A 26,757-nucleotide genomic window follows, 5' to 3' on the forward strand; every position below is an offset into this window, starting at 1 on the left:
ATATATTAACCAGAATAATACAGACCAGATCTCCTGAGGATTTAGCTGGGGGAGAAATAGGATTCAGATTTGGGGAAGTAAGGAAAACAGGAAGAACTTTTGAGGAAGAGGTGGCATTGGTTTTGAGCCTTGTCAGTGGTAGAATATGGGCATTCTCTGCGTCATAAGGGTAGGAAACAGTCTTTGTAAATGCAGACAGGCAAAGAAAGAGAGCATGTTTGGAAAATTATGATAATTCAACTAATTCAGCCATCATTTACTGAGAGACTACCATGTGCCAAGAAAGACATTATTTGGCTATTTCTAATAATGATGGGCTAGATTATTTGGACCAACCTTGCCACTGAAAACAACTTAAAAAACTGGTTTTAAATAATGATCATCTTGAAAGTCTTCAGAGTTGGCAAGACATTAAGGAATTACCAAGAAGAGAATAATGAGGAAAAGGAAACCCAGAAAGATGAATAAGTACAAAAGTTACCTTTTTCTTGAGAGCATTTGCGAAGTCTAGCAAATTTGAAAATTGATTTTGATAGCCTAGCAGGAACAAGGGAAACAGAGGTCAATGTCCAAGGCCACACAAGGTGGGGAAAGTAATGATAGCCCCCCCACAATAAGCTGAGACCCCAGAGGACCACATCTTCAAGATAAATGAGAATTATAAGTACATGAGTCCTCACAAGTAATTGCAGTTTAAATTGCAGTTTGATTGAACTTCTAGGGAGCCTTAAACTTGGTTTATGGTGATCCCAAACATGCCAGACATAAAAGCAAATTGTATGTAGAGGAAGGTACTTTCATCCTAGGCTTGATAAATTTTTTTTTAGAATAGCTAGCAGAAAGCCAAAGATAACCAGGCACAGACACCATGAATGAGAAGAAACAGAAACAATAGACAACAGAAAGAGACCCTGAAAGATGTAAGGTACTGGACTTATCAGATAGCAATTCTTTAAAAAAATAATAATTAAGTTAAAAAAAAAAACAGATTTGAAGATATCTTCTAGAAATAGAAAACAATAGTAATAAAAAATGACACAACCATTTTTTTAAAAAAAACAAATACAACTTCTAGACTTGAAAACTATAATAATCAAAATTGTTGGATGTGTTGTGTTTAGCAGCATATTACACACCATTGAAAAGGTGATAATGAAGTGAAAGGTGAACTGAAGAAATCTAATGAAGCACAGAGAGAAAAAGATGAGAAATTCAGGAGAGTTGATCAGATCTTTTGAGAAAATCTTACATTTAAACAATCTCAAAACGAGATGGAGCAGAGGCAATATCTTAAAAATTAATGTTTGAAAATCTTTCAGAAAGTTACCAAACCACCAAAACCAGAAGCTCAGCAAATTTCAAGCAGGATCAATAAAAAGAATTATACACCAACACGCAATAGTGTAAGTACAGAAAGATGAAGAAAAAGCATCTTAAAAACAGCCAGAGAGAAAAAGGCAGATTCTTTATTGGAGTAACAGACTGAAAGCTCCTAGGCAGCAGTGGTAGAATGACATCTTCAAGATGCCAAAAGAAAATAATTGCCAAGCTCTCATTTCATCTTCAGGGAAACATTTTTTATGAATAAAGGCAAAATGAAAACATTTAGACAGAGAATACCCTCACTAAGGGAAGAGTTTAAAGAACATGCTTTAGGCAAAAAGAAAATGATTCCGGAATAATATAGAGCTGCAAAAAGATATGTACAACAAAGAAGGTGGTAAAATTAATAAATATTGTCTTCAAATAATATCTATAATAATAATCTATAATGTCTTATAGATTTAAAAAATACGTGAAGAATTAAAATACATGACAGTAAGATAGTAGGGACTGGGAGAAAATAGAATTAAGGTGCTCTGAGGCCATTGTATTGTCAAAGAGGTAAGTAAACATATTGATTAATAATAGGCTTTGAAAAGTCAGAGATGAATGAGGTAGTTATACTGGGGTAATTATGAAAAAAAAAAAAAGAATGCAGTAAAACTTAAAAGCTATAAGGGAGGGAGGGGCACCTGGGTGGCTCAGTCAGTTAATTCTCCAACTCTTGATTTTAGCTCAGGTCATGATTTCAGGACCTTGGTATTGGGCTCTGCATTGAGCTCTGTGCTCAGCGTGGAGTCTGCTTGTTCCTCTCTTCTGCTCCTTTCCGCCACCCTGCTCTTGCTCTCTCTCAAATAAATACATAAAGCATTTTTTAAAAAAAAGCTATAAGAGAGGGAAAAGAAGAAATAGTAAAAGAAGACATGAAAGGCAAGAAAAACCAACATAGAATGTGTATTACAAATAAAATAAGGTGGTAGATTTAAATCCAAATATATAAGCAGACTGATATAAATGGCCTGTACAGCAGTGCTGGTTATAAAGTACTGAAAATTTTCTATACAAGTTGGTCAATAGCTTCTGCTCATAACCCAATGAATACCTTCAGCTACACTTACCCCATGGATGGGCATGACCACTGGGCTGCTCTTTTGTTCCCCAGTTCACCACACTTCTGTCCTCAAGCACACATCCTTATTCTTCCCATGGTCAGAGGATGCCCAAACATTGTAGGGAAGGCACACCCTTGGAAGCAGTGGTGGAGAGAGAAAATGCCTGGTTTCTTCTGTCCCTTCAAGGCTATAAATGTCTGAGTCCACTGGAGTCGCCCTCTCATGGTCACTTGTGAGAACTACAACCTTCAGAAAGTATCCTGTAAGTTAAACTATTTGCTATCAGGAGTATATATCATTAATTGCATTAAGTATAAAAAGACTGAATGCTGTAATTTATAGGGCATCTGCATCAGAATTTTCACAGTAGATTTTTTTAAAATCCAGCTATATTCTATTCAAGATATTTATCTAAAGCATAGGAATATAAAAAGTTTGAAAGTTAAAGGATGCAAAAAATATATATATACCATTTAACTAAAAAGAAAGCTAGGTGATGTAGCTGTACTAATATCAGGGGGGAAAAAGAGATTTCCAGGTGAAAAACATTACTAGGGCAAAGGAAGTAATGCATTATCATAAAGATAAGAAAGAGACTAATTTTAAATTTATGAGCACCAAACAAATGCCTCAAATTATACTTCAGAAATTATCAAATTTATCTGTGCTTATGCCCCACTCCTCTATCTGGGAAAGGAACTGAATTGTCTTATTTTGTAATTTATAGAAACGAGAATGTCCATCCTATTAGACCTCAAATTTGGCTACAGATTAGAATTATCTAGGAAGTGTTTTAAAATTCTGATGGCCAGGCAATATGCCAAACCAGTTTTGCCAGAATCTCTGAAGGTAGGATTTGGGAATCTGTAGTTTTTATGCTCCCTAGGTGTTTCCAGTGTGTAGGCTGATGGAGAACTTCCCCCAGAAAGCTCTCACATCGGCCCTGCACTGGGTCTGGGTCAGCTGGGGCTAAGTGTGCTGCCTGACACAGAGACAGGGAAAAGTGCCATGTGATGATGAAAACAGAGTGAAGTGATGTATCTACAAGCCCAAGGAAAGCCAATGATTGCTGTCAGTCACCCTGAGGGAGGGACAGGCATGGAACAAATTCCCTCTCAGCCCTCAGAAGAAACCAATTCTGCTGACACCTGTATTTCAGAATTTTAGCCTCCAAAATTGTGAGAGAACACTTTCCTATTGTTTTAAGCCATCCAGTCTGTGGTACATTGCTTAGGTGGCCCTAGAAAACTAATACAGTAGTGCTTTCCGAATTTTAAGTGCCTGTCAACTCCCTAAAGACCTTGTTAAAATGCATATTTTCATTCATTAGGTCTTTGAATAATAGCACCTGAGATCCTGAATTACCTATAGGCTCCCAAGTGAAGCTAATGCTATCAGACCTGAAGCCTCAGCTTGAGCAGCGAGGGTATGGGCAAGCTCCTAGAGGCTGCTGGTGTTGGTAGAAGACCATACCTTGAGTAACCAGAGCTGTGAGGGCAGTGCCAATATAGCCAAAGCACTGGGTTCAAGGTCCATGCGGCTGTTGAGATTTATTCTGTCCAAGTCCAGGATGGTGCTTACAGTCAGCTGGACAGCTTGTTTTGGCAAGCCACAAGTTCACAGACCTGAGAGAATGTGCATACAAACCAGGTAACCCCAGCCCAACTCACGATGTATCCTGCAGGAAGGGACGGAGTCAGTAGGAATCTTTCTCTGCCACATAGTACTGTTTCAAGCCCAGCTGTGGTCTACCAAAGTAGGAACGTTGAGCAGAGTTCTTGACTTGCAATATACGCTTTCAAAGAGACTTAGGTGTTGCACTGAAAATGACTTTAATCACTTTCAAGTGTGCAGTATGAGCAAGGCCTACATTTTCTGAAGTCATGCTTATAAGAAATGCCTTCAGAAAAGTTGACCAGAATGGATGGTAGAGCAGACCACAGCTGGTTTTCTCCAGCATCCATCCTTTCTACTCTGAGGCACAACATCTAGATTTTTCATATGGGTGACCCCTTCCCAGTATACAGTCTGTGTGGTGTCTAGAGCTGATGTCATTTGGTGTCAGACTGAATCAGAATATTGTAATGGGATCTAAGACAAGCCAATGAGGATCCATTGTGAGACTTTTACTGGAACCCTTGGGTGGGAGACACAAGTGCATTCTGCTGGGGCTGCTGAGCTGGTGGGACGGATACCTTGAGCTGCTGGTGGCCATCTCTTTTTTCCCTTGAGGTTTTGCTAGGGTTGAAGCCAAGGCAAAGGAAAGTATAGCCAAGGGAGGGACAGAGAGTGAATGACCCGATGATGTTATTGAAGGCCCTGGATCCAGATTCATCTCCAAACCTTAGCCAAAAAAAATCCCTTTTTGATTAAGCCAGCTTGAATTACACATACAAAATTCATGAATTTTTATTTAACAAACACTTTATAGCATTTCCTACGTGCGAGGCACTGTTCCAAGCACTTAACATGTATTGACTCATTTCATCCTTTCAGCAACTCTATAAGATATGTACTATTATAATCCACATTTTCTAGATAAGAAGGCTGAAGCGCCAGTGAGTTGGGTAATGGAATCAAGGTCTCCAGCCGGTAAGTGGCAAAGCTAGTATTTAAACCTAGGCAGTTTGACCTCAGAGCCCGTGTGGGGCACCACTTCACTGGACCCATGTCTTCAGCAAGGGGGAGACTGCTTCATAGAGCTGCTTAAAGAGGCAGTATGTTCCTCCTTATGAGTGTTGTGCAAAAGTACCACAGCCATCTGGTAGGAAAATATTGAGAAGATTCATGCACCTGACTTTTAGTCGGTGGGAATTTACTGAAATGAAAGGACACTAATTAGTGTCCTTAGATAAACATGAAACATATGAAAGAATAAAATTCATCGATAAAGTTTAAGTATTTGGTCAGATGCAGAATATTCTAATAATGTAATACTGGTGTGTAAGTCACTTTTAATGCTCATATAATATTTAGTCTTTTTTTAAAAAAAAGTATCGTGTCTTTTAAATGACTATTTAAAAAACTATAATAATTTGTTAATGAATATACAGTATAAAATGATGTGAATTGCAACCTCAAAAACATAAAATGTAGGAAGAGATAAGTACAAAAGAATCTGTATATGATCAAAGTTAAGTAGTTATGGTTTAAAATAGACTGTTATTAACTATAAGATGTTTTATGTAAGCCCCATGGTAACCATAAAGCAAAAACTTATAGGAGATACACAAAACAGAAAAAAGAAAAATTCAAAACATACCACTATAGAAAATGTTCAGCCATAAAGGAACACAGCAAGAGAAGAACAAAAGAACTACAAACCAGCCAGAAAACAATTAACAAAATGGCAATAGTAAGTCCTTGCCTATTAATAACGACTTTAAAAGTAAATGGATTAAATTCTGCAATGAAAAGACACAGAGTGGCTGAATGAATTAAAAAACAAAAACAAAAACAAAAAAACCCCCATGATCCTGCAATATGCTGCCTATAGGAAACTTTAAAAACACTTATTTTAAAGATATACATAGGCTAAAAGTAAGGGGATGGAAAAGGATATTCCATGCTAATGAAAACCAACAGAAGTGTCACAATGCTTATATTAAACAAAATAGGCTTTATGTCAAAAACTGTAACAAGAGACAACAATGGACTTTATATAATGATAAAGGAGTCAGATCATCAAGAGGATATAGCAAATGTATTATATCTATGCACCCAACATCAGAACATCTAAATATAAAAAGCAAATACTAACAAGTCTGAAGGAAGAAATAAACAGCAGTACAATAATAGTAGAGAACTTCAGTACCCTTAAGTTACATCACTGAGACAGAAAATCAGTAAGATAACATTGGACTTGAATTACACTTTAGATCAGATAGACCTAACAGAAGGACACAGCACTGCATGCAATTGCAACAAAATATATATTCTTCTCAAATGCACAAGAAACATTCTCCAGGATAGATTATATAAGTTAGAAAATAAATTTTAGCAAATTTAAGAAAATTGAAATAATATCAAGTATCTTTTTAGACCACAATTTCATGAAACTAGAAAAAAAAATAACAGAAGTAAAACTAAAAAAAAAAAAATCTGCACAGCAAAGGAAGCAATCAACAACATGAAAAGACAACATTCAGAATGGGGAAAATATTTGCAAATCACCTGTCTGGTAAAGGGGTTAATATCCCAAATATATAAGGAACCGATACATCTGCAGAGCAAAAGACCAAATATCCAAATTTTTTAAATGGACAAAGGACCTGAGTAGACATTTTTCTTTTTTTTTAATTTAATTTTTTTATTGGAGTTCAATTTGCCAACATATAGCATAACACCCAGTGCTCATCCCACTAAGTGCCCCCCTCAGTGCCCATCACCCAGTCACCCCAACCTCCCGCCCACCTCCCCTTCCACAACCTCTTGTTCATTAGTAGACGTTTTTCTAAAGAAAACATACAAATGGTCAACTGGCACATGAAAAGATGCTCAACATCACTCATCAGGGAAATGCAAATCAAAACTACAGTGAGATACCATAGCACACCTGTTAACATGACTATTAACAAAAATGGCAAAGGGTAGCAAGTGTGGGTGAGGATGTAGGAAAAAGGGAACCCTCATGCACTCTTGGTGGGAATGCAAATTGGTGCAGCCACCATGGAAAACAGTATGGAGGTTAAATTTTTAATAAAAAAATTAAAAATAGAGTTATATGGATCAGCAATTCCACTTCTGGGTATATATTCAAAGAAAAGAAAATGTTTTGAAGCTATATTTACACTCCCGCATTTATTGCAGCATTATTCACAGTAGCCAAGATGTGAAAACAACCTACATATTTATCAGTGGATAAATGAGTAAAGACAACGTGGTATATATACAACAGAATATTATTCAGCCTTAAAAAAAATAGGAAACCTGCCATTTGCAACAACATAGATAAACCTGGAAGACATTATGCTAAGTGAATTCAGACACACCAGGCAAATACACATGATTTCACTTGTATGTGGATTCTGAGAAAGCTAAACCCAACAGCAACAAATAATAGAATAGTGGTTATTAGGGGCTGGCAGATTTTGGGGAATGGGAAGACATTGGCTAAAGGGTACACACAGTTATAAGATGAATAAGTTCTGGGGACAATGTAGAGCATAGTGATAATAATGTATACTTGAAATTTGCTGAGTGAGCAGATTTCAAGTGCTCTTATGAGGGAAAGTGGTAAACTATGTTAGGTGAGGAGAATATTAGCTTGGTTGTGGTAATCATTTCGTAACATATACATATATCAAAACATGTTTTACACCTTAAATATATGCAGTTTTTATTGGTCACACCACGATAAAGCTGGGGCAGAGGAAGAGGCAGCACTTGGATTTGAACCGTGATTTCGGATTCAATGCCAAGTGAATTTCCAAGTGTCTTAATGTCCTGAGACTCTGTTATTCTCTTCCTCAGTCTACCCACGTCCATTCCATGGCCTCTGGCCCTGTCAAGCCTACCCCAGACTGGCATGTGTGGACTCTTGAGTCTATACAGGAAGCAGCAGGACTCAGAGATTTCTCCAGACATTGAGTGTGGTGTAAGCTCATCCTGGGTATAGGATGTGTGTGTTGCTCTCTGTCAGAAATGTGTTGCCCAGGTCTGAGAATCCACTTCTCTGAGCCTTCATTTCTTTATCTGTAAAAGGTAATCATATTTTACATAGTTTTGGTGAAAAGTTTACTGATTTGTTCCATAAATATTTATCAAGGGGTTGCTAGGTTGCAAGCTTTATTCCAGATATTGAGCATTGTATCAGATGGGGGCTAAGCAGAAAACAATTCACCCACAAATGGTTTATATAAATATTGTAACGAAGGAACCACTTACAGAGAGTAGTGTGTGGGGCTAAGGAAACGTGATGCATCCAGAATGTAACAACATCAGGAAGCAATTATCATCCCTAGGGATGAAAGGGCAGGAGAGGAAATAGAATTAATAGATTTAATCTAGTAGGTTTCACCTAGACTTGAGCAGGAGAGTCCTGCACTTGAACCAGCAGTAGTGGAGGAACACGGCTATCTCCAGAGTCATGGTACTGAAGCAGGGTGGGCATGAGAAAGAAACACCACCACCCTTCCCTCCCCTGCCCTCCAGGTTCCTGCTGGGGTCTCATTTCAGCCAAAGAGAAGCAGAGACCGGTGAGCGGGATTGATGCCTTCCACAGATGCCCCACAGCATGAGGGTAGGAGGCTCAAAAAGAGACTAACTCTCTTAGGAAGTCACCATTGAACAAAGCAGACCAAGTCTGTTCAAGGTCAGATTCTAGTAATGTTTTATAAATAGCAAAGTATTGCATACAAGTTGGTTAAATCATCAGTAATTATAGCAATTAAAATGATAGAGTCCCTTACTCTGGTTTCTGTCAAATTCCCAAACTAGGGTGCGCTGCCAGGCAGCCCGAGGTGCTTAAGAGCAACCCAGACATCCAGGTTCTCAGTAAAGTTGCAAAATTCTATTTAGAAGGCAGAGCAGGGGCCATCCCAGGGCATGTTAAGATTCATGCTTTGTGATGGCCGTGGCCGTTCTGGGCCCAAATTCAAGACTGGCTCCACAGTGGAGTGATAATAAAGGGGCAGCCGTGCCTATACAGACAGATGGGATTCAAAATGCAGGACAGGAGAAATCAGGAATGAAAAATACCCAAGGAGGCAGACGTTAATGAGGCCCCAGCCTAATTACACAAGCCCTGCTCTCAGTTTCCAGCATTAGGCAACACTAAATTACAGGCACCCGTTCAAACCACAGTGGCTGATAATGTGCATCCGCTCATTAGAAGGTCAGACCTCAGAGAGGGTTGAAGAGAGGAGCCAGAAAGCATAAGTAACACAAGACCTTGAGGAAAGGCATCAAAGACTCCGATATTCCCCCTGGTACCCACCCTAGTCTTAACCGTTTCCAGGGAAGATGCTTGGGGCAAGACAGAGATATGTCAACCTGCCCCACAGGAGAGGATATTTTATTCAGTCTTAGAAGTCCAGAGTTAGAAGAGTCTCTCTTCCCTTTTCTTTGTGTCCCCATTTTACAGATGGGCAAACAGTAGTTAGGAAGGTTGGGAAGAGGGTGATTTGTTCAAACCTCCTATCACATTAGCTCCTGATCAGCTCTCAACTTCCCTGTCTCTGTCCTGGGAACTCTCAAACACCCCATCAGAGCACATTGTGAAACAATGTTCCTTTACTCTTTATTTCACACATAATTGCCTAGAGTCTTCTGACCCTCATGAACCTAGAATTTAAAATTCCATTGGGCACCTGGGTGGCTTAGTCAGTTAAGCATTTGCCTTCACCTCAGGTCATGATTTCTGGGTTCTGAGATCTGAAGTCCCTCATCAGGCTTTCTGCTCATCAGGGAATCTGCTTCTCTCTCTCTCTCTCTCTCTCTCTTTCTCTCTCAAGTACACACCAGCAAGTATTACGAAGAGTGAAGGATCTGCTCCCACCTCAGTCCCTGTGCCTGTTTGGAAAAGTTCTCCCTTTAGCTCTCCTAAATGGTTACAGACCCACTGAGCATTCCCTGCTTTCCTTTCATTTATTCATTAAAGATGTGCCAGGCACAGAGGATACCACAGTGAACAAAATAGACAATAGCCTTTGTGGAGCTGGATCTAAATTGCAGAAAGTGGAAAACAAACAAATAAACAAATATGCATTCTAATGGCAGGTCATGAGAAGTAGTTGAAGCAAAAGAAGACCTAGAGAGGGACTGCTATTTGAGGAAGTGTGAGTGGGGAAGGTGACTTAAATAGAAATTGAAATGAAGTGAGCAGAGTGAACCCTATGGAGTGGGAGGAGTTTCCCTCTCTCTTGGTGGCAGACATGCACATGGGTGAAGGTGAGGGATAGCTGCCTGGGGTGGGTCCAAACCCCACTTTCCACAAGCCTCAGGGCCCTGGACCTCTGCACCTTTCTAGCTCTTGGTTTCCCAGTCTGTAAAGAGGGAAGAAGTGGTCCTTACTCCTTGAGTGATTTGTATGAAGTAGATAGAGCAGGGCCTAGTGCAGTCTTTACACTTGCTTTCTTCATCCTGAAACACTTCTGCAGATATTACCATGCCCCACCCTCTCACTTTCTTTCAAATTCCTGATCAAATCCTGCCTCCTCAGAGAGACTTGCCAGACTATACTATTTCTGCTCTCGAGGCCTAACTGAGCACTTTTTTCTTTAAGCATTTATTCCTGCTTGAAATTATAGGTGATTGGTAGGTGGCTAGCTAGCTAGACAATAGACAATAGATAGCACTTTTTTCTTTAAGCATTTATTCCTGCTTGAAATTATAGGTGATTGGTAGGTGGCTAGCTAGCTAGACAATAACATAATATAAATAAGATGTAATAGATTTTATTGTATTATTTTCTAGGACAGAAGACTGTAGGCAGGGACTTTGTTTTGTTATCACTGTATTCTCAGGCCCTAGAACACTGCCTATCACATATAATGTTCTCAATAACTATTTGTTCAGTAAGTAAAGGAATGAACCAGCCTTCAACTGATCATTATTGTTTAATTCCCCTGTCTCCCACTGGACTGGACCTTCCTTGAGGATCAGGTTAAGGACTCTTTTTCTGAATTGTACCCGCAGCGCCTGGCAAAGTGCCTAAATCTTTGCTGAAAGCATTCAGGACCAGCCGACTCTTCGAATGAATAAGAATCCCACAACTTTGCAAAGTAAAGCAGTAGCTTGCACTGGGCGCGGACTTGCTGACCAGCACACCGCCCACCTCCTCCTCTCCCTGGGAGGGGTTGGGGTCTGGGAGGCCGGAGACAATGAATCATTGAGGGTCCCAGCATAGCAGCCTTGGAGGGGGAAGGCTCCCATCTATCTCTTCACCCAGGGCCTTTGCCCTCACCACTGCAGGAGAAAGCAGTATCCCTGGGGACTTGCAGAGGTGGGGCGTGGGAACGGGAAGAAAGCTGCATAAGAAAGAGACAGTGAGAGTCTGTAAAGAAATGCCAGGCTCTGCTGCCCATGTGTCTCCAGCCAACCGGCCAGCGGCAGATCTGCCAACTCCCCCAGGAGAAGGAGCGGCACTCTGACAGAGAAAAACAGTGTGGCTCCTGATTCCCAGAATCACAGAAATTCGGGGTGGGAGAGGCCTGCAAGACCACCAGCCAGCCCACGCAGTCTTCTGCACCTTCCCACATGCTATAGCCCCTCCTGGGAATGGCTCTGGTGCTGGGTCCCATTTCATGTTCCCTGGGGGGACCCATTCCCAGCCTAACAGTTTACTGTGGAAGAAGCTGCACATGGGGTGCCTGGGTGGCTCAATCAGTTAAGCATCCGACTCTTTTTTTTAATTTATTTTATTTTATTTATTTATGATAGGCACACTGAGAGAGAGAGAGAGAGAGAGAGAGAGAGAGGCAGAGACACAGGCAGAGGGAGAAGCAGGCTCCATGCACCGGGAGCCCGACATGGGACTCGATCCCGGGTCTCCAGGATTGCGCCCTGGGCCAAAGGCAGGCGCTAAACCACTGTGCCACCCAGGGATCCCTAAGCATCCGACTCTTGATTGTGACTGAGATCATGCTGTCAGGGTCGTGAGACTGAGCTGCGCATAACTCTGCACTGGAGGCAGAGCCTGCTTGGGATTCTCTCTCCCTGCTCTCTCTGCCCCTCCCCCACACTTGCTCTCATTCTCTCTGTCTCAAAAAAAAAAAAAAAAAAGGAAAGGAAAGAAAGAAAGAAAAAAAAAGAAAAGAAATTGCCCTGATGGTCACTTCACCCTTTTGGTTTCGGTGTCCTGGCCTTTTCTCATTCCTAAGCAATTACTTTTTACTGAAAGGCTACTGGGTACCCGGTACTTCTCAGTGGTAGGTAATTTCATCTGCTTTTGAAAAAAATGGACACTTTGCAAGAAGGGGAATGCCTAGTCGGAGGCCACACAGCTAATGAGTAGAGGAGCAGGGTCCACAGTACTGTGATTTTGTTATCATACAATCCTGCTACCTGATTGGCACAGCTTGATACCAATACCGGGGAAAACCTTAGGGTCAGAGTCAGGTGGTGGTCTTGGGTTCCAATCTTGACTTGCTCTTTGTATGGCTGCATGAGGAACCCCACCTCCTGATTTCCAGGTTTTTCAATTGTGAAATGGAAATAATGCCTACTTGGAGAGACTAAAACAGGGTAGGTCTGCCACCAGTGTCCGCTCTCCAAATGTGCACTCTGCCCCTTCCTCACCCTGCCACCCCATCACTTGTCTTGCACACTCTCTCCTTCCTGACTTCTCAGGATAAGCCTGGTAGAAGGAGGGAGGGAGAGGAGGAGACGATCTAGGACCCCCTCCCCACCCCAGGCAACATGGTAGAGTGAGAAGAACCCCACAACATGCATGCAGTGATCATTTATTCTGCTAAACTGTTTTCAGACTCTCTCTCTGCATTTAAGCAAGTCCACCTGCTTCCTGAGGGTGTGTAGATCCACCAATTCAATGACTTTCCAATTTCCTGTGAAGGTGATGAATTTGGGAAACTTCTGCCCTGCTTATTAAAATTCAGATGCTCAGGCCCTATTAGCAGAAAGCCTGATTCCTGGGCAGGGCCCAGGAATGTGCATTTTGTCGAGCTTTCTCTACTAGATTCCAATGCCAATTCCTTGGACTCCACTTTAAGAACCATCGTACAACCAGCCAAATGGAAAGGAGCAGGAGGCAGACAGCTGCAACACAGGATGCTACATGATTTTATTTTATGTAGTTTTAAAATAAGTCAAAATTTTAGTGACATATACTAAACAAATTTGTAGGTTCAAAGTCTGTCTCTAGCACTTACTGCCTGTAGGGCTTTAGAGCAATAATTATTTCCTCTGTGAGCTTGTTTCCTCATTTGTAAATGAAGGACAATTGATAGAATCAAAGGAGGTCATATTTGATAGACTATAAAGTCATATATAAACATCAGATGTTATATTAAGATGGACAGCTTTTTTTCTGGGACATTCCTACCATAGGCCAATTCACCTTTCTCTGTCTCATGGATTTCTGCAGTACCCTCCTCACTGGTCTCCTTGCTTCTGCCATCACCCACGTCTCAATTGCTATAAAACAAACTTCCCCATAACGTAGTGGCAGCTTAAAGCCACAACCATTTTTATTTGCTTGCAATCTGTGGGTCAGGAATCTGGACTTGGTCAGGCAGTACTTCTGCTGCAAGCAGTGTTGGTGGGCTTGCATGCAGCTTGTGGCTTGGCTGGGCTGGAAGGCCCAAGTAGGCTTCATACTCAGGCTTGGTACCTCAGTGTCCCTCCACCTGACTGACCCCTCTTTCTCCACATGGCTAATTCAGTTCCTCATAGGAGTGCAGTCTCAGGAGAGTCAGACTTCTCATATGGCAGCTGGTTTTCAAGAGGTCAGGTTACAAGAGGGGTGGAAGGTGTCAGTGTCTTCAAGGCAGAGTTAGAAGGTATACAACATTGCTGCTGCCATGTTCTAGTGGCCAGAGACAGGCACAGGGGAAAACTAGATTTAAGGAGACTCCATCTCTTGATGAAAACAGCAGTGAAGAGTCTGAGGACACATTAATCCCCCTTCAATCCATGCTCCAAACAGCAACCAAAGTGATTCTTCCAAAATTTAATCAGATACCAAGCCCATGTTTAAAATCTGCCAAAGATTTCCCATCCTTCTTAGAGTGATATTCACAGTCCTAACCATGGTCTGCAAGGCCCCTACAAAAGTGTTCCTTATCTGTCTCCAGCATGAAAATATAAGCTCTTTGAGTATACGAATCTCACCTGTTTTACAAGTCACTATATCCCTAGTGCTTATAACAGTGGCTGGCACTATTTTGGTTGAATGAGTGACTGATTCTTATATTCCTCCTTTTGTTTTATTTTCTTTTAAGCCCACTTCCCGTCACCAGGCTGAGAGGTCCTCAAGGGTAGACATGTTGCTTTCATCATTGCAGCTAGCTGGCACCTAGCATCGAACGTGATAACCATTGGGCTTGAGTCCTACCCTTTGAAGCCTCAGGCTTATGCTTTCAGAAATTCTTATTGTCCTCCTTTGTTCTGAAACATATATTGATCTCTTACTATTCTCCCTATAATAAGCTAGTGAGTTACATGCATCTTATCATTTATTTTTTTTAAGATTTTATTTATTTATTTGAGAGAGCAAGAACAGAGAGAGCGAGCGAGAGAGCACGAACGGCGAAGGGCAGAGGCAAACTGAGAAGCAGACTCCCCACTGAGCAGGGAGCCTGACTCGGGGCTCGATCCTAGGACCTTGAGATCATGACCTGAGCCGAAGGCAGACGCTTAACCAACTGAGCCACCCAGGTGCCCCGTAACTTATCATTTAACCCTCAACACAACTCATGATATGATATGTCCTGTTGTGATCAAAGAGTAGCTGAAAAGCTTGCCCAAGGTCACACAGAAAGTGGAAGAGCCAGGATTTAAACCCAGGCAGGCTAATTCTAATGCCTGCTCTTAACAGCTAAACCATACTGCTTCCCACATGATGTAATCATTGATTGTGGCTGGTCTGTTTGGTGCCATCTTATAACCATTCTGTGCTGGCACAGCCTATTTCCCCAGTTAACTCAAGTTTGTATCTTTCAATCTTTTAAGCCCACTATGTCACTTACACTGATGAATTGTTCTGTGCCTCAGTTTCCCTGGATACAAAACAAAGATAATTACAGTGCTTAGTGCAAGGCCTGGTTGAGGAAATGAAATGGGCTTATTCACATAAAGCACTTAAAACAGTGCCTGCCACAGAGTTAACTCTCAACAAATCTTACAGTTATTGCCACTGATTTTCCCCAAAGCATGAAACTGCTTTAGCACTGGGGCAGCACTCTGATAAATACTTTTGCCTCTGCTAATAAATGGTGAGATGTTTTTACCTGCTGTGAAGCTACCTGTGTTTTACCATCACAGGATGTCCACTATCACCACATAAAGAGCTTTTGTGTCCTGACACGCTTTCCGATTCTTTACATTGTCATACTCATTCTTTCACATTAGGCTAGTGTGAACTGAATGCCTGTCTTGTGCCAGGCTTTCTGCAAGGTTTTTCCAGTACACTGTGTCACTTTATATGCTTGTCCCCATATCACAGATGAAGAAATTGAAGCCCTCAGAGCTTATGTAACTTGCCCAAGGAGCTCAGCAAAAAAACGAAAAACCTAACTGGTCCTCCCCATTCTCCCTGCCCACTCCAGTCTATTCTGTACATAGCAGCCAGGGTAAGTTTTCCTTTTTTTTTTCCTTTCTTTCCTTCTTTCCATCCTTCCTTCCTTTCTAACTAATAGACTTTAATTTTTAATTTTTTATTAAGATTTTTATTTATTTACTCATGAGAGACACATAGAGAGAGGCAGAGACACAGGCAGAGGGAGAAGCAAACTCCTTGAGGGGAGCCCAATGTGGGACTCGATCCTGGGACTCCAGGATCATGTCCCGAGACAAAGGCAAACGCTCAACCACTGAGCCACCCAGGTGCCCCTAGTCTTTACTTTTATAGAGAGGTTTTAGGTTTACAGCAGAATTCAGCAGAAGGTACAGATTTCCCAAATACCACAGGTGTGCAGCCCCTGCCACTATCAACATCCACCACCAGAGTGTTACATTTGAACTTACACTGACATGTCGTAATCATCCAAAGTCCTAGTTTACAGTAGAGTTTACTCTCCTTGTTGCACATTGTGTGGATTTTGATAAATGTATCATGGCGTATATCTACCATGTATCCTATAAAACAGTTTCACTGCCCTAAAAATCCCATGTGCTCTTCCTATTCATTCCTCCCCCCACCCAACCCCTACCAGCCACTGATCTTTTTATTGTCTCTATAATTTTGCCTTTTTAAAAATTTTTTTTATTGGTGTTCAATTTGCCAACATATAGCATAACCCAGTGCTCATCTCGCCAAGTGCCCCGGTAGTTTTGCCTTTTGCAGGATATTGTATAGTTAGGATCATGCAATGTGTATCCTTTTTATTTTTTTATTTTTACTTTTTAAAATATTTATTTATTCATGAGAGACACAGAGAGAGGCAGAGACACAGGCAGAGGGAGAAGCAGGCTCCCTGTGGGGAACCTGATACAGGACTTGATCCCAGGACCCTGGGATCACGCCCTGAGCCGAAGGCAGACGCTCAACCACTGAGCCACCCGGTTGTCCCTGTGTACCCTCTTTAGAATCAACCTTTTAATACTCTGGTTTGATCATGTCACTACGTCAGTCAAAACCCTTTCATGAGGCTATGCTCTAGTCCCTGCCCACCCCACCCCTGGCTGCCTCCTCAGTGTCACCAGCTTTTCCTCAGGTCTTCAATCCATTTTTTCCAATCACTGGTCTTCACAAATTCTGTTCCCTCTGCCTGGAAAGTTGTTTTCTCCCTATTTCACCTAGAAAATTTCTGCTCTGCTTTCAGGTCTCCGGTCAAGTGTCAATCCTCTAGAGAAACCACTTAAACCCTCCTATATGATATTCACTACACCTGGTCCTCAGTGGGCTTGCAGCCAGTCTTCATTACGTGAAAGGACCTATCTGTGGAGCTATTTTAAGCTTACTATGTCTCGGGCACTATGCTGGGCACTTTGCATTTGTTATATCTAATTCTTACATCCTCCCTGTATGATCAGTATGATAAGCTTGGGAAATTGAGGCTCAGAAAGGTTCAGTTTCTTACCGAATGTCCAGCAACTCACAAGGGGTGGGGTTGGCTTTTGAATCCAGCTCTGGCTGAATGTAAAGATTATGTTCTTAAAACGATGCCACGCCCCCTGCCTTTTCTTAATGCTGGAGCCCGTGCTTGAACCTCTGTTGGTGGCAGGGCACAGGGGCTCTCTGGGTGGGTGGGCTGGTGACTACCCATTTCCTTGGGTCAGAGGTCAGGGGAGAGGTTGTTGCCATTTTAATAACATGCAACAGCAGCTCTGCAGTTGGGCAATTGGAGCATTTGTTCACCATATGACGGTTTGGCTTCCATTCAGCTCCCCAGAGAGAGCCATACAGCCATCTTTTATTACCACCCTCCATGCTGAGAGAAAAAAACATAAAGAGGTAAAGTGACTGTGTGGCTTGCCTTTGCTTTGGGCGCTCGGGATTACCCAGAGCTTCCTGACTGCACAGCCTGGCTGCATGGTCCCTCCTCTCATCCAGGGCTACCACATGCATCAGGGCAAGTCTGAGACCATCCTTTGTCTCTCATCCAGCCAAATTTATGCTCTCCCTGTGCTTCTCTGTACCAAATACTAAGGCAGGAGAAAAGTAAAGGTCATTGTGTAAGATTGTGCGGCTTGTGCACTGCTCAAAGGCATGTGGTACCCTTGGAGGGTCTGCCTCTTCTCTCTGTTCACCTGTACTTCTGGCCTTTTTCTGATTTACACAAAGATGTCTATGTCAGTAGGAAAGGCTGGTGAATGTGGCGTGGAGAAAAAAAACCCTGTCAGATAGACTTGGGCTCTGGCAACCAGACATCTCCCAGTCTCTGCTTGGGACCTTCATTCACTAAGATGCCCAGACTCTGGACCTGTGATACCAAAATTCATATGGGCATAAATTACTGTAGTAATCATTAACTTCCCTTCCACCTAGACTTAGAATTCCTTATGCAGATTATTATGACTAAGACTCTGACCTTCAGGGTCAATAGCAAAGCAGTTTGTGTTAAGACCACAGTCTGTGCAGTTGAGCAAACTTGGATTCAGGTCCTCCTTCATTTATGAGCTGTGTGACTTAGGGTCACTCACTTCCCCTCTCCATGCCTCAGTTCCCTCACCTGTGAAACAGACTTATGCTTACAACGATTAGATATATAATTTATGCAGTCATGATAAAAATGGCTAACTACATCCTGCTGCTGTTATAGGCACTTTTATAGAGATTAATTTCTTTAGTCCCCTGAACAACCTATTTTCCAGATGAAGAATCTGAAGCATAGAGAGATTAACCAACTTGCCCAAGGTCACACAGCTGCTAAATTGGTGAAGCTGGGATCTAAATCATGGCTCTCTCTTAACTCTCAAAGTAATGCACATGGAAGTGAATTCCAGCCCCTGGCACAAAGAAAGTTCTCAGTAAATAAAAGTTATTGCTTTTATCAGCAATGGCAGTGGCAGCTACCAGGGTCAGAGGCTGCCAGGGCAGGAGATTCTATAGATCAGGTGTCATGTCATGTGGTTCTTGAACCCCATTCCACAGAGGTACCTCCTGGTCTCTTTCAGATTGTTGGGTCTGAGAGCTGAGTGGGCAGGATTCCTCTCCCCCCTTCACACTCCAACCATCTTTATCCAGAAAATCAGTTCCAATTTCATTTATATATTAAAATTCCAGGTGAAAATTTGTTTTAAAAAGAGCTCTGCTGCCGAGCAAGAGTTTAAAAACACATGGCCCACCTTAACCCATTCATTTTTAAGTAAATATACCATAGAGAGGGGAGGTACCTTGCTCAAAGATATGCAGCGAGTGAGTTGAAGACCATGCCAGGACAGAGCTATTTCTTGATTCCCAGAGCAGTGGCTTTTTGCTAAGCGTCTTGTTTTTTGCTAAGCTTCTTTCAGGGTCTTGTTTTTTTTCCTCAAGTGCAACCTGGAGAATGTATTTTGCTCACATTTCCCGGAGCCCCTCATTCCAACACACTTCCTCTCAGTTTCTGAGCACACTGCCTATGTCTGTGTCTGACTTGGGTGCACCCTCTCATGTGAATGCTGACAGGTGCTCCCAGTCCCAGGCAGTCTGACCCTGGCACCACCCTGTTTCTCAAAGGCAAGTCCATGAGGCTGACTTCACACTGCTGGCTCCATCTCTCGCTGTGCAGGTCAGACCTGAACGCAGAGAGGAGGGAGGGCTGACAGGTTCATAGTGTTAATGGGATACATTTGAGAAATGCTAAACCAACAGTGTTTGGAAATTCAGGCCAGCAGCCAGGCACAGAGCCGGCCAAATTTCAGCTGGGGTGGGAGGGGGTGGTTATTCTGAGGCGGAATTAGTGTCTTTTAAAAAACTGGATGAAGACATTGTTTATTCAAGACCCTGGGAGCACAAAGATAAAACATGCATAATGGATTTGGGGTCTTTCAGCAGACGGCTCTCCTAAACTGTCTCCATCATAACAAAGAGTTGCAGCCATCCGCTGAGGCCTGTTCAGTGGCCTGTGCTTGCTAGCTGTGCATAGATCCTCTCCCCCTGTGGTAAACTGTATGGCATAGGTTAGGAGGCTGAGGTTCAGAGAGGTGAAGGAACTCATTCAAGGTCACATAGCTGATGGGTGAGAAGGAGCTAGGATTTAACCAGGTTTCTCCCAACTCTCAAATCTCCATTCTTGATTGAGACTAGGTCCTAAGGCTAGGATCCTGCCCTTTAGTGTCAAGGGCAAAACAATTTAGGTGGAGTGTTTAACCATTGGATTTAGATGAAGACCATTGAGATTATCTAATCTGGGATGGACAGCATACTGGGTACAGATAATTAAGACGTCCTTAGAACACTTTAAGCCTTCCCATCAACTTAGGCTATCAGGGCAGGTTACCATAGCAACAAGACCCTGTGAGTCTTGGGTTGTAATGGATATGACAGAAAGGCTAGACATTCCCAGTTAGGGTCCATCTAATTGTTCCTCTAGACTTGATCACAATATGATATGCTAAGGCTTGAGCATTCATTCATTCAGTGAACATTTATGGAGCACCTTCCCTGGGCCAGGCATTGTGCCAAACTCTGGGAAACTCCTCTGGGCATTCATCGAGGAGTCTGTAGCCAGGGAGAGTTGAAAAGTAATAGTCTTCAGAGACACACCTGAGTGCCTAATCCATCTCTGTTCCCTTAACTTTACTCTCTGAGCTTCTGTGCTGATCACAGGGTATTCTACAGTGGTTGAGGGTTGGGCTTATCAAACTTTATCTTTTAAGGGCCAGATAGCAATTATTTTCAGCTTTGCAGCTTATATGGTCTCTGTCACTACCACTATACTTTATCATTGTGGCATGAAAGTAGACCTACATAATGCATAAGTGGATGAGTATGGTTGTGTGCCAATTAAACTTTATTTATAAAAACAGGTGGTGGACTGGATTTGGCCAGATTTGGCCTATGGGTTATAGTTTACATACTTACATACTTCTCTGGTTAAAAGAGTATGGTCTTTGGAGTGTGGGTGCCTGGGTTCAGATTTTAGCTCTGCCTTTTACTGGTTGTATTGACCTTGGACAAATTATAAAACTTGTGCTTTATAATTTGTGCTTTAGTTTTACCATATGTAAAATGGGGATGATTTCTGACAATAACGAGGTTGTGAGAAATAAAATAATATTTGTAAGGTACTTATAAAAACAGTGTCTGGCATATTGTCAGCCTTCATAATCATTAGCCACCCAGAGGGAGATTAGTGTATGTGAAACAGTAATGGTATTAATACCTCCCTTTTGGGGCCATTGTGCTAAGGGTGATATCATTTGTTATTGTGAGCTCCATTAGGGCATGCATTTTTTGAGTGTTTTGTTTTTATATTATTGCCCTCTAATAAAAATTTATTTACAAAAACAGGTGGCCAACCCATAGACCATAGCTTGATGATTTGGTTTCTTTAAATATTCCATTTAAATATTATTTATCTTGATTACTGAATTTTAGGGCACCTCTCCCACAAGTTTTATGCCCAAGTTGAATGTTTCACTTACCTCATCCTAGTCCTGGGCTGGCCAGAGCTTACTTAGAACAGTTACTGGCACATAGAGGACATTCAGTGAAAGTCTGTTTAATGCCTGAAGTGCCTGGGCAGAGAATCCAGCACCCAGTGGGTTTTCCATAAATGGAACCTCCCTGCAGTGTGTGTGTGTGTGTGTGTGTCACTGGGATTAAGAGCTCCAGTTTGGGAGCCAGATGGCCTGGGTCAGTATTTGGATCAGCCACTTACTGTGTGACTTTTAAAAGTTTCTTAGCCTCTCTATGCCTCAATTTCTTTATATGTAATATGAAGCTAATGGTAGTGCCTATACTATAGGGATGCAGTGAGGATTTTAAATGAGTTGATCCATCTAGTGTTTAGAAGAGTATGGGCAGGTGGTGAGCACAAGAGATATTAACCTTTTGATTATTTTTTCCCTGCGTTTAAGGATCACTGATGGGCAAAATGGCAGAAATGAGTAGTGCTACTAAGGAAGAACTGGGTGTAATTATTTCAGAGAAGTGGGGTTTTCACTTGTTAAACCTTGGTGAGTGTCACAACTGTCTAATGAGCTATTCTAACATGCAGATTCTTGTTCTCCCCTCCCGAGGATTTAGATTCATTATGTTGTGGCCTGAGAATCTCCTTTTCCAACATACCAGGTGCATGTGATGCAGGGGGTCCCAGGAGCACACGTTGAGAAACTCCAGATCTTCGGTTTCCAGGGAATGGCTTCTCTCAGGCCTTGCAGCTTCCTGAGAACAGGCAGATCAGCCACTTCCTGTCTCCTTTCCTCCCTCCTTGTCCCTGGAGGGGGCTCTGCTTCCAGATGGGGTCAGTTCATTTCAGCTGCTCCCAGGCCTGTCCCCAAGGCCTCCAGCTGTGCAAACCTCTGGCTGAATTGTCTCAGAGACTTGTCAGCTAGTGTGTTGAGGGCTCTGTTGATGCCTGCCCTGCTGCATGCCTCTGCTGAATATGGGACCTCTCAGCCAGGGGCACCCTGCAAGCTGAGCTTTCCCCAGCAATCTGACTGTTATTCTTGACTGTCAAAGGGCAGGATGCCAGTATCTCTCCTTCAAGAGCTGGGGAAGTGAGAACAGCTAGAAGAGTTGGGCAGAGCTGTGCCTAGAGTGGAGCAGGGGCAAAGGGGAAGGCATGCGGGTTCAGCAGCCATACAGACCTGCTTCACATTACCTGAGTGGGGGCTTTGGATTAGTGAATTAATATCCATGCGCCTCTTGTATCACTCTTCTTTGCACAAGGACATTCTTGTCCCCTTAGCAGAGCTCCTATGAGTGTGAAATGAAGTATGAAGACAAAGCACCTCACTAGTGTCTGGGATGCAGCAAGTGCCTGGAGTTTAATTGCACCCATAGAAAATCAGTAATTGGAGTCAGGTCAGGGGAGATAAAGTGGAGGTTTTCCTCTGCTAACTGACCATCTCGACTCCATGCCTCACTCTCTAGGATGTTTCTTAGTTTTGTACGTGTAGTAGTTGTCTTCCCAACTAGGTTGTAGGCTCAATGAAATCACAAGCTAACAGAATATTCTACATCGGCTTGCCACCCACCTAAAGCATATTGAATACCAACTTTTTGTGAAAAGCAACTAACAGTGAAGAATTCCAATTGCTCTTTTACTTTTCCCAAAAAAATCTTATTCCTTTTCATTTTGTGACTAAATGAAATAATGTGGAATAATGACCCATCCTGGAACCAAAATAATTGCTTTTTTGAATGAGATTATAGCAAGTTATAGCTGACAAGAAACTCTCAAGTTCATCTGATTCCACCCTGTGGGGTTACAGATGAGAAAACCAAAACTCAGAGAAGGGAAGTGGCTTGCAATTGGGGGATCCTCCTCTGAATCACAGAACATAGAAAACTATGAGAGTGTCTGTTTTCACAGTTCTCCCAGGCATGGTACATAACTCGTACCCTTGCAGACAGATAGGAGAGAAGTTAGCTCATCACATACAAGGATGCCTTTGTATTAAGGGCTTAATTTTCTCCCACAACTGGTTGAGAAGGGTACCTGTTACTATATAATGGGTACCAGAGCTGTGGCTAGCCCAGACACCCATAGTGGATGAGAGTCACAGCCCAGTGGTTAGTGGTGTGGAAGAAGGGACTGACCCATCACTTGCCTAAATGCTTTGTAAAATCCAAAGACCCTACAAACATAAAGGGCTCTTTGTTTATTTGGAAGAGGGTGGAAAACTACTAGATGTAAAGGCGAAAGGCCTCTAAAACACATGTCCCGGTCTTATTGTGTATCAGAGTAGGCTGATTGTTGTGGGAAAACAAACGAGGTGGCCTGATGCAAAAGAAGCCCATTTCTCACTCAAGAATTCCATGTGGCAGAACTTTGTCAGTTTACTCAGGTGCCCAGGTGGGCCCCTCTCATCTTGTGGCTCCATCCTCCCTAGGTCCTCAGAATCCTCTGCAGGCTGTCTGCATCTGCTAGCTGATGAGAAAGAGAAGGAAGCAGACTCTATGGAAAGATCTAGGTCCATGCATCATTCTCACTAGCATTTCATTCCTTCCAGAGGCCTGAACTCAGCCACATGGCTGCCCCCAACCACAAGGGCTGTTGGGAAATGTAGTCCAGCTTGGTGCCCAGGTGGAAAAGGAAATAAGTTTGGCCAGCAGGTATCTAGTTCCTGCAATGCTTTGTAATTGCAAACAAACTTTCTGCTATTACCCATCTTTAAACCCAGGGAATAAGTCCTGCTTGCAATACAGGATTGTTCCAGGGATAAAGAGACATAAAGGCTGTCATGGTGCTCAGAAGCACTACATACAGGTAAACTTCATTGCCTCCTGAATGCCTGGCCCAGAGCCAAGTCTATAGTAGGTGCAAAACAAATTTTTGTGGACTTGCTCGTCTTCCCACCAGCCTCCTGAATGCATGCTTTGCCTCCGCTAGCTAGCATTTGATTCACACACACATCTTTTCGACAACTTACCCATTGCAATCACTCATTGCCGATTTCCCCTGCCAGCTATGAGCTGGAACACAGGAAGGGTTTTATCTGAAGCCTGAGACATCCTGAAAGGATGAGGCCTCCCTTCTTGGGTCCCTGGAAGGCTGCCCATGGCACCTCACATTCTTTTCAGCCTAGCGGCCGATGGTAACCATGAGCTCACTGAGGGGCTTCCGCAGCCAGCTTCTGCTGCTGATGCATGAAGCTCAGGGCTTGTGGTCTGGAGACCTTGGTTATTTTCCCCGATCCCTCCATGAACCTCGATGTTACTCAGAAGGAGGAGGAAAAGGCCCCAGAGATGCTGTCAGAACTTGATCATCAGGGTGTACCTAGCTCACCTTACCATATTTAAGTGAGCGTTATGAATGTTTAAGACAAAAGTCAACTCTCAATAGCAACAGTAGTAATAGCTTACACTTCTGTAATGTTTACTGTGTGCTAGGCATGTTAGCTTAGTCTCCAAGATAAGCCAATGAAATGGGCATAATTATTTTGCCCATCTTACAAAAAAGAAAATTGAGGCACAAAATGTTCACTGGCCTTACCCAGAATCAATCACCGAAGCATTCCTTTGGTTAAGGCATGGACTCTGTAGTTCACTGTAGTTCTCACTACTCCCTGATGTCTCCCAGACAGAGGCTGAATGTCCATTGCCATTTCTCTGTACAAAAAAAGGCAGTCCGAGTGTGATGCTTTAAGACCATGGACACTGAATCCAGATCACCATAGTTTAAATCCTGCCTCTGCCACGTTTCAGCTATGCAAACTTAGGCAAGTAATAAACCACTCTAAACTTCATCTGTAAAGTCTGTCTAAAATCACTGGCTTTCTGTGCCTCCAAGGGCTGTATTTAATCTAGGTTACTAATGTGCAACTTCTGACTTGAGACATATTCAGATCTACTCCATTTGCCAATAGAAGTGCAAATGAACCTCTGGCAGATGAAAACAGATGTGGAAATTAGAGCTCAGAAAGTTCAAGTAACTTTTCCCATGGTCAGTGACAGTACCAGACCATCCGTGAGAAGTTGGGTCTATAAATCTGCCCACCAGCTGCATCATCCTTTGATGTGCATGTTTTATAAAAGGCTCTGTTCCCAGAATCTGTGGTGAATGTGTTGGAACAACCTGCACTTACTTGCAGGGTAACTTTAAGCAAGGTACTTCCTGAGCCTTCATTTTCTCATCTAAAAAATGGGCTAATAAAAACTGTTTTCCATAAGGTTGTGGTCTGGAGGGGTTGGCCCATCATGTCTGAAAAACCCGTTTTGCCCTCTCACCTTCAGAGAATATCCTTGGGCATAGCCAACTCCCACCCATCTTGCTCATTCCCTTTTAATACTTACTTGCATTTAGAAGCCCTCACTGGCTAGGTTTTCCCTCAGTCAGCCCAGCCTGGGATTTGGGAGCTGTGTGGGCTTCCCTCACAACATTGTTTAGAAATGGCCTTTGCCCGTGCTTGTCTCCCAACACCATCCCAGACTCAAGGGCTGCAAATGTCTTGCTCAAGAATTTATCTCTAGCTCCATGCCCTGGGCTCCTACAAAAGAAATGTGTGTTGGGAACAGCAACAACCCAGGGGGTGGCATGGGGTGTGCCTCCATTCCCTTCCTGTGGTGGGGAGTTTGAAGCAGAGCTGGAATATCTTCCCTGACTATGCTGTGCAACCTCTCAGTTCTTATAGGGCTATCTGGGCCTCAGCAGGCTGCACTATTACATGGCTCTGCTCTCCTCAGAAAAACAAAGATGCTGGGAGGCAGGAACCTGGTTGTCCCTCCCTCAAGCGGTTTCAGCTCTAGCTGGCAAAGCTGTGCCTGGCTCAGAGAATGATTGGGGACTTTGTGAGGCAGAAAGTCAGTGTGGCTATTGGGTTCCAGAATGCAGCATTCAGAACTAGGCATACCTGTGTTTGAATCCTCGCAGGATCACTTCCCAGCTGAGTGCTCTCAGCAAGTTACTGAACTCTCCTGGCCTCAGTTTTCTCATCTGAAAAATGGTAACTGACTTCCGAGGGTTGCCCTGGGGACTAGGAATTAAAATCTGCGAACTTCCAGTGATAAGATAAATAAGGACTAGGGATGTAATGTACAGCCTGATGACTATAGTTACCACTGCTGTGTGCTATATATGAAAGTTAAGAGAGAACTCTCATCACAAGGAAAATAACATTTTGTATTTACAGGAGATAATGGATATTTACTAAGCTTATTGTAGTTATTTCATGACCTATGTAAGTCAAGTCATTATGCTGTACATCTTAAACTTATGCAGTCCTGGATGTCAGTTACATCTAAATAAAACTTGAAAAAAATCTCTTCAGCATTTAGAATAGGATATGGTACATAATGAGTGTAATAAAAATACTTGTTCAATAAAAATCTAAGCAGGAAAAGTAGGGTACATGATCAGTCCCTGTGAGAGAAGCAAATGGTAGGAACAAATGAATGGGAGCAGTGTGATGATAAAAAAAAAAAAAAAGATTTGCTGAGACTAAAGAACCTGGCATAGGGCTGGAGGATGGAGAGGGTCTGCTTTAATGGCAGGAAACAGTAGCAGCTAACACTCATGCAGCTTCGACTCAAAGCCAGACACTAGTACGTTTTTACCATGCATTTGCTTACTCAGGACTCATTCCCAGTGAGGAAACAGGTGTTCAGGTATCA

The 26,757-nt window shown here is 42.6% G+C and overlaps 1 protein-coding gene and 1 long non-coding RNA gene across 2 annotated transcripts in view; one reads left to right on the forward strand and one right to left on the reverse strand.

The window, feature by feature from the left end:
• Positions 1 to 2,581, reverse strand: part of LOC129511531 (uncharacterized) — a 65,246-nt gene extending 62,665 nt beyond the window's left edge. The window contains exon 1 of the long non-coding RNA XR_008664856.1: positions 2,442 to 2,581. This is a non-coding gene — a long non-coding RNA (uncharacterized LOC129511531). The remainder of the gene's footprint in view (positions 1 to 2,441) is intronic.
• The window catches only part of SYN3 (synapsin III), a 455,217-nt gene that overhangs the window by 85,570 nt on the left and 342,890 nt on the right, over positions 1 to 26,757 (forward strand). The gene's annotated exons all lie outside the window — the stretch shown is intronic.

This window comes from Nyctereutes procyonoides, unplaced genomic scaffold (assembly GCF_905146905.1).
Source record: "Nyctereutes procyonoides isolate TBG_1078 unplaced genomic scaffold, NYPRO_anot_genome, whole genome shotgun sequence".
Taxonomy (NCBI): domain Eukaryota; kingdom Metazoa; phylum Chordata; class Mammalia; order Carnivora; family Canidae; genus Nyctereutes; species Nyctereutes procyonoides.